At 34.3% G+C, this 8,568-nt stretch overlaps 1 long non-coding RNA gene across 1 annotated transcript; it reads left to right on the top strand.

The window, feature by feature from the left end:
- Nucleotides 1–3,722: 3,722 nt before the first annotated feature.
- On the top strand, nucleotides 3,723–4,610 carry LOC112727621 (uncharacterized). The gene is made up of 2 exons (XR_003165922.3): nucleotides 3,723–4,052; nucleotides 4,122–4,610. It is a non-coding gene; the product is annotated as an uncharacterized lncRNA (long non-coding RNA).
- Nucleotides 4,611–8,568: the final 3,958 nt, after the last annotated feature.

Here is an 8,568-nt window from a genome sequence, read left to right on the forward strand (position 1 = left end):
GCTAAGGCCGGCTAGAGTATACATACACTTTTAGGTTATATATATATATATATATATACCTAAAAGTCAACTCAAACTCCAAAATAAACACTTGTTTCTCCAAGTCAGCCTCTAAGAGGGACAAAATGTAATATATACAAGGCGGAGAATCTATTACATATATATACATAAACAAAATACAAACACTAAGTCCTAAAAGAGTTTTTCACTTCCAAAGAGTCTCCAAAATGCTCAGTGAAGTGCCTCTTGACCTGCATATGAAAAATAGCAGAATATATATAGAATGAGAATCGGAGGATTCTTAGTATGGTAAAAGTGCCATAAGGTCCCGAAAAAGCCAGAGGCATTCCTAGAACTCCGACACTCAGAATCAAATTTAACATCAATACTAATCCATAAAATTTGGTAATCTACACAAAGGATTCCCATTTCTAAACTAACTCTTCACTTCCTGTCTCCTTCAAACCTCCGAATCACCAGGTGGAATAACCCTCATCACGCCTCCACCATATGAGGGGTCTCTCAAGGTCAAACACATACAAAACATACAAGTAATACACAATTAAAGGAATAGATACAACATATAAGTCACATAGCATATAGAAATATGTAAACAATTAGGCAAACCACAAATAGGCATACTCAGACAAATCATACAAATGCACATAATGCATATCTGCCCTATGACCGATGATATCATCTATCGGTTATATAGGCAAACCCGACATGTTTTGGTAGCTAACCTTGGATAGAAACACCACATTGTGGAGCAAGTGGATCTGAGCCACAACTCCCTTGCTACTACCCGCTTAACCCATAGCAAGTGGAATGAACCACTACTGCTGCTACTACCCAGGTGGGTGTTTAAGAACTCAACTCAGAGCAAATAGAATAAACCACTACTGTTGCTACTGTTCAGACGTCATAATCACTAACCCGGAGCAAGTGGAACGAACCACCACTGCAACTACTGCCTAGGTATCTCATTCAAAAATTTATTCTCAATATCATTTCAATTAATTCGAAGATTATAGTTAAAATTGATCCTCATCATCATCATCAATCATATCTCAATCAAACTCTTTCATCATCATCTCATAATGTCATAATCATTATTATCATGTCTCATTCATCATTTATGATATCTCATCAAGTCAATCATTTCACTTCTCAAATCTCCTTTGATACCAAAACTAGCTCCATCAACACCCTTACCTATTCCGTTGTCTAAAACCTACCTATCGGACTTTAAACAGAGTTTTTAGGGGTTTGAAAAAACTGGAATAATGGGTGATCATTCAAAAATTGTGAATTTTTAACAAGACGGTAGTTCTGAAAGGTTACAAGCTTGCCAGGAAAGTCCAACAGTTAAAAACAGAGTTTTTAGTGTAAAACAAGGCATCATGCGTATGCATCATGCGTGCGTACGCACGCACCAGACGAATTTTTCAGTGTGTGCGTATGTATCATAGTGTGCGTATGCACAATTTGCAAAACTCCCAGAGTGTGCATACGTGAGAATACTTGGTTGTGGCCAATTCTCGCGTCGCGTGCACTATTCGCGTACGCATGCCTCAAAAATCTTTGAAAAGGTTGTTTGCTGCAAAATTCAGATTTTTGTACCAAACTTCAAACGTGCATAACTTTTTCGTTTTAAAAAATTTTTCATCCGTTCTTTGAATGTCTTAAACCTCTCGAATCCAATTTCATGTAAATCAAGTTTCATCAAAATGAAAGATCCGGAGCACAAGTTATGACTCGTTAAAATTAGTTAAAAATAAGTTTTTTACCAAAATTTACAAAACCTCTAACTTTCAAAACTCATAATGCCAAATCCATTTACTCACAGTCTAAAATAACACCAATACAATCTAAAATCCATACTAAACATTCTTCAACCATTTCTCAATCATACAACTATCTAAACCATTCAATTCTCACTCAATTCTTTCAATAATTCTTCCTCAGAATCACAAATCTCAACAATTGTCAATCCAAACCTCAATCATACCACAATTACACCATTCCAATTCATTACAATCATTATTTATCAACATATACTCATAATCATGCTCCAAATCATACAAATTATTCAATCTTCATCAAATCCATATACCGTAAACACAATTTAATCAACCATTTATTCAATTCAAGCCTATTTTAAGGTCTAATAGCCTAAGTTTCACGAAACATTACATATTAACTAAAGAAAACCAAAAACATACCTTGGCCGATTTCCACACTAGCACAAAATCACCAAATGACCTCCAACCAAGTTCAACAAAGCTCTGGCCACCAAAGTTCAATCCAATTGCCAAACCAACTCCAATAATCACAAATTTCAATCTAATATCATGCAATATACCAAAATCAATCCTAAGGTTCACAAAATCAATAATCCATAAGGGTTTATGACTTTTTTTTTATCTTACCGAACAGTATTAGAGACAAAATCTAACAATAATTCAATGTTAGATCACCTCTAAACAACTAAAATTACAAAATCTACTCAATAACTAAATCCAAAATTTCAAAATTGTTAGGGCAGAAAATTGGGCAAAAAAATTAAAAATTTCTTACCACTTTGTTTAGCTAGAAATGACAGACTCGGCAAGAGTTTTGCGTGGGCGCAAACGACACGCAAATCGGAGCTCTGTCTCAAGTTATGAGTATGGAAAGAAGAAGATGAATAGTACCACCCTCTCTTTGTCCTTCTCAATTTCAGCTGTGTATTTTGTTGTTATGTGGTGTACGAGGCTGAATTAGTTTTATTAACACACTTATATATGTTGGGTTTGGGCCCAAATTGGACCCGGTTCAACCGCTTAGCATTTTGGTTCGTTTGGGCCGACTTTTGGCCAAAACTTTTAGAATTAGCGCTCGATTTTCAATTCTAATTATTTTTTTAAGAATTTTTGCAGTTTTTATCACTCTTACATAGTATCAGACAGACTTAAGTCGATATTGCCAACTAGTTTATCGGTATACGTTTTTACACAATTTTCTATATAAAATTACATTTTCTCAGTCAGAAAAATCTACTAAATTCAAATTTCACCTTTAAATTTTCTAATTAATATTTCTAAATTTTCAAATCTATTCTAAACAATTAAATTATTATTTTATTTTAAGTAAACAGTTTCAGTTCTTACATCCGACAGGTCTCCATTTGTTCACTAATCCCTCTCCCCTTTTCTCTCACCCTTCTCGGAAGCTGATAGAAGAAGATTTGCTTTTGCTAGAATTATAAGAGCTTAGCTCTTTTTGTTTTCTTTGGGCCTTTGGCCTTTTTCACTATAAAAAAATTAGAATTATTAAAAATATTAATAATTAATAATTAGTCTAATTATGTATTAAAAGTTCATTTTCATATATAATTACAAAGAAGATACTTTTTTTAAAATAAGTCGAAAAGAAAGAAAAGTATACATACTAACACCAAAATGTATCACGTCAGTCTTTTTGGCGCCAGAATGTTATCTATTGTAGAATAATATAATGATTTTTAAGGATAAATTAAAAAACTCTATAAATAATAAGGATTTAATTACAAATTAAATTATATTATCATATATCAAAGTTTATTTATTGAAAAAAAAAATAACTATTTGTTCTTTGTGAATATAAAAAGAATAATAAAAAACAATTTTTAAAAAAAAAATTGAAAACCAATGTTTTAACTTTTAAATGCGTTATATGAATCTGCATACGGAACTCCTCTCATCAAATTGGTTTGCTCCAAATTAATGATGACACACAAAAAAAGTGCAGCAATTTCATCCAACTATAAAAATCATGTTTCCATTTCTTGTTTTTTCCTTACTAAGCATTTATCAAGCCTAAATAATGATTACATACCATAATTTCTGAATTTTTCTAGATTCCTATTAATTAATTAGATGACAGTGCACAATTCATTTCCATGATTTCCTTTTCACGTTGTTTATGACATACTTAATTCTAATTTGCTTTGACCTTTTCTACATGGAACAAACGTGTGTGGCCAATAATCAAAATCCCTGTCCTCTTTTCCTCCATCAGTAGTAGCTGTGGTAAGCAACAACAACATTCTCTCTGTTTGTTTTTTCCTGCCTCTGAGACTCTAACCATTTTTTTGCTAGGCAAATAAAATTGGTGGCAAGAAATTAAAAAAATATGTTGGAACTTGCTTTGGCTGTGGCATTCTCCTCAGTGCCTTTAACACTGTATGTGCCACCAATACGAAGCTTCACGCTCTTCGTTCAAAGCCTTCAAGGCTTTCTAAGCAACTCCACTCTCTACGCGCTACGCGCCTACCCGCGTCTTCGGCTTGCTGCTTCCAGAATCTTCAACTTTCTCTTTCTACACCGTAACCCCAATCGCACCCGTTAGATCTCTCTCTTTTTTTTGCTGTCTCATATTTTCTGGTGTTTTTGGATCAATTTGGTCCATTTTTCTTTTAATCGGATTGAGTTAGATGTAGTGTTTTTGTTTTTCTGGGATAGATGCATTCTGTTTCTGTATACCTAATTGATGTATAATCCTGGGTTGTAACTTGTAAGAGCATCCTTGTTCCCATTTTAAAGTAGGATTTCTTTTGTTTATACATCTATTTAATTTATTTTTATTTTTATTTTTCTCTTCTATACGAATAAAATACAATTAAGTCTATGAAGATTTCGATTTTGAAGTAATTAATCTCTAAACAAAAGTATTAATTTGGTCTTTTAGAATAACAAATGGTAGACATACGATATTTTTCTATCAATTCATCAACTAAAACTTAACTATGATGCTTATATGTACGGTTAATTATTTTAATGTGTCTATCTATGAAAGATAGTCATATAAATAATAACTTTTATAGCGAAACTTCACTTATTTTGATAAAATTTTAAATAAATAGAGAATAATTGATAAAGATATATAAAAACTCAAAAAAAATAAATATTTTACTGTTTAAAATTATATCTTTTTATCCTCATGTGATAATAACAAAACATGTATCACTATAAATAACGAAATACATGAACAATTCTATTTTATTTCACACAAAAAAAATATATTCATATAAAGACAATTAATAGAATCTCCATTAAAGTATTCCCCAATAAATTTTATATTACTTATATTTTTACTAAAAGTAGCAAGTGAAGAGACATGAGAGTTGAATACATCATTTCAATATCAAATGAGATGAAGAATTTTAGGTTGTATTTGATTTATGTTTGCGTTTTTGTGTTTTATTTTTATTTTTAATATTTTTATTTTTGGAATTTTATAAAGAAAAAATGGTAACAATAAGATTTTATTTTATGCTTTAATTTTTTTTTCACAAAATAAAAAAAAAAAAACTGACAATAAAAACGCAAAAGAAACACAAATCATTAAATTTTAGGCTTGACTATACATAATTATATAATTTAACATATATTTATACTTTTATTATAGTTATTTTTATTAGATTTAACTAACATGTACCTTAAAAATATATTTTGATAATATTATAAAAAAAAATATTTTAGTAAAATTTATTAAAAGGTAATTTGTTTACATTTTTAATACGTTAAATGCATTAAAAATTTAAAAAGTTTCTATTATTATATTATTAAAATGTGTCTTTAATTAGGATACAAGATAGCTAAATTATTTTTTATTTTCACTTTCATAATATTTGTGTTATAGATCTCTAAAGAAAATGACCAGTAACCTTGTTTCAGTTCTTAAACCAGTAGCATTGTTATTTAATTATGAGAAGAAACAATTTGTTTGGTTAGGGAAATACAACAATTTGTTGGTTTGTTGCTCACCATCTCCTAAGGCACGTTAAAGTTGCCACGAACTTATGTTTGGATGATATTTGATTAACTCTTTACTCTAAATATAGTTTTGACGCAAGCAATAATTTTTTACCTTTTCATCCTTGAGAATTACGTTGAAATAATAAGGTTTAATTACTCTCTCAATCTTTATAATTTTATAAAGAGGTAACTATCAAATCGGTATCCGAAAGATTCTGACGCTGACAAAATGGTATCTGACTTTTATTATTGACAAAATAGTCCCTAAAAATTTTAAAATTTGACAAGCGTGTCCACGAGCTCGCCGGAGCAAATCTCCGTCAAGCACAATGCTAAAGTAGCCACCGTAACCTGGCAAACCACTCCCAAACCCTAATCCCTCCCTTCCCAGCGCATACTCCCCCTCCCTCTCCCTCCCCATCGCAACCCCCATTCCCTCTCCCTCCCCAACGCACACTCCCCCTCCCTCTCCCTCTCCATCGCAACCCTCCCCCTACCCAATGCACACTCCCTCCCCATCGCAGCCCCCTTCCCTCTTCCTTCCCATCACACCCCCTCCCCAATGCACATTTCCCCCTCCCTTCCTCCACTACCACTCACAGCAACAACCACCTCAACATCAACAGCAGCAACCCCAACGCACACTTTTCTCTCCTTCCTATCGCAGCAACAACCTCAACAGCAATAGCAACTTCAACGGCAAGAGCACTATCAAGGACCATTGCCACCACCATCGGAGCGACAACAAGGCCTAGAATAGCCGCATCTCCTCAGCCCTTCAGCCTTTCTCTCTTTCTCTCTTTCTCTCTTTATATTTATATATGTAGGTTATGTGTTTGTGTAAATGTCTGTGTGTGTGAATGGATATTGTTATTGTTATGGTCCACCGACAAGAGAAGGAAGGAATGAGAGAAAAGAGAGAAGGAGAAACAAGCAAGGTTAGGTTTTGAATGTGCAGGTTCTTCTATTGATTCTGTTTTGGGTTCTGATGGTGTTGTTTCTGCTGTTATTGAGGCTTCTGCTGTTGCAATTAGGGAGGGAGAGGGAAAGAGGTAGTGTGCGTTGGAGAGGGGGTCTGTAATGGGAGGGAGAAGGAAGGGGGCTGCGATAGGGAGGGAGTGTGTATTAGCTAAGGGGTTGCGATGGAGAGGGAGGGGGGAGTGTGCATTGGGGAGGGAGAGGGAAGGGGGGCTGCAATGGGGAGGAGGGATTAAGGTTTGGGGGTGGTTTGCCAAGTCACGGCGGCCACGTTAGCATTGTGCTTGCCGGAGATTTGCTCCGGCGAATTCGATGACACGTTTGTCAAATTTTAAAAATTTTTAGGGACTATTTTGTCAATAAGTCAGGTACCATTTTGTCAGCGTCAAAATCTTTCGGGTACCGATTTGGTAGTTACCTCTTTTATAAAATTTTTAGTTAGGTCCTTTTTTTTTCTTTTCAATCAAGTCTCTATACCATATCAAATTTTGTAATTAAGTCCCTATCATGACAAAAATGCTGGAATTAACAAAATATTTTGTTAAACAAAATGAATATGTCTAACATTTGATTAAATATTCTGTATAGTTTAATAGAATATTCTGTTAGTTTCAACGTTTTTGTCATGGTAGGAACTTAGATACAAAATCTAATATAGTATAGGGATCTACTTAAAAAAAGTATAGAGATCTAATTAAAAATTTGATGGAATTATAGGAACTGATAGAGTAATTAAACCAAATAATAATAAGATGTTAAATACCTATTTTAACCTTTTGTATTAAGAAATTTTATGTACTTATGTTAGCCTTTGACTCTTTGTAACTATATATATGTTAAAGTAATGATAAGTAGTTGAGAGTCAATAGTTAGTAGATGAATATTTATAAAGTTAGTTGGTAATATCTCTATATATATAACTTAGATCTTGTATCAAACAACAAAAAATATACAATATCAATACCTTCGTTCTCTTTTTTATTTTCTTAACATAGTATTAGAGTCATGGTATCCTCTTTTAGAAGGATAAACTGTCTTTTTTTTTTTTTGTGAAAACCATCATGCTTCTTTTTCACTCAAAAACTTTTCATCCATGCTTTTTCCTTTATTCTTGTTACTGATTTGATACTTTCTCACTTCACCAAATAATCCATCATTTTCGTCTTGTCCTAGCGAATCCAACGAACCCAAAATTATTGCCATTGGAGCTACATGTCCCTTCACGCGCCTTTTAAGGTTTGTTATCACTGTAATTGCCTCTTCTTCTCTTATTCTCTTTTTTTCTCTTCTTCTTCCTACTCCTCCCTGATTATCTCACCCTTGTCTCACTCTCAAACACAGAACCAGAGCAGTAGCTCTGTTCCTCATTTCCATCAAGACCGTAATCGTCGTCATTGCGCCGCACATGTCCTCCTCTGCATCACCGTGCCGCAAGCATCCTCCTCACTGCCACCGCGCCGCACGCGCTTTTTCCCATGTCGTCATCATCCCGCACGTGTCTTCCTCTGCGTCACCACACCAGATGCGTTTCCTTCCTTCTCTGCGTTACCGCGCTGCACGCATCTTCCTTCTTCCTTTGAGTCACCGCGTCGCACGCGCTTTTTCCCGTGTCATCACTGCACCACACGCGTCTTCCTCTGCCTCACCGCGCCGCACGCGTCTTCCTTCCTCCTCTGTGTCACCGCACTGCACGCGTCCCCCTCTGTGTTACTGCATCGCAAACATTTTTCTCTGCGTTTTGAACCGCCATCCTCCTTTCAGTTTGCCACTCTTCCAGCAGTTCCATCTGCATTTTTCTTCCAGCAATTCT

Source organism: Arachis hypogaea, chromosome 12 (assembly GCF_003086295.3).
Source record: "Arachis hypogaea cultivar Tifrunner chromosome 12, arahy.Tifrunner.gnm2.J5K5, whole genome shotgun sequence".
NCBI classification, from domain to species: Eukaryota; Viridiplantae; Streptophyta; class Magnoliopsida; order Fabales; family Fabaceae; genus Arachis; species Arachis hypogaea.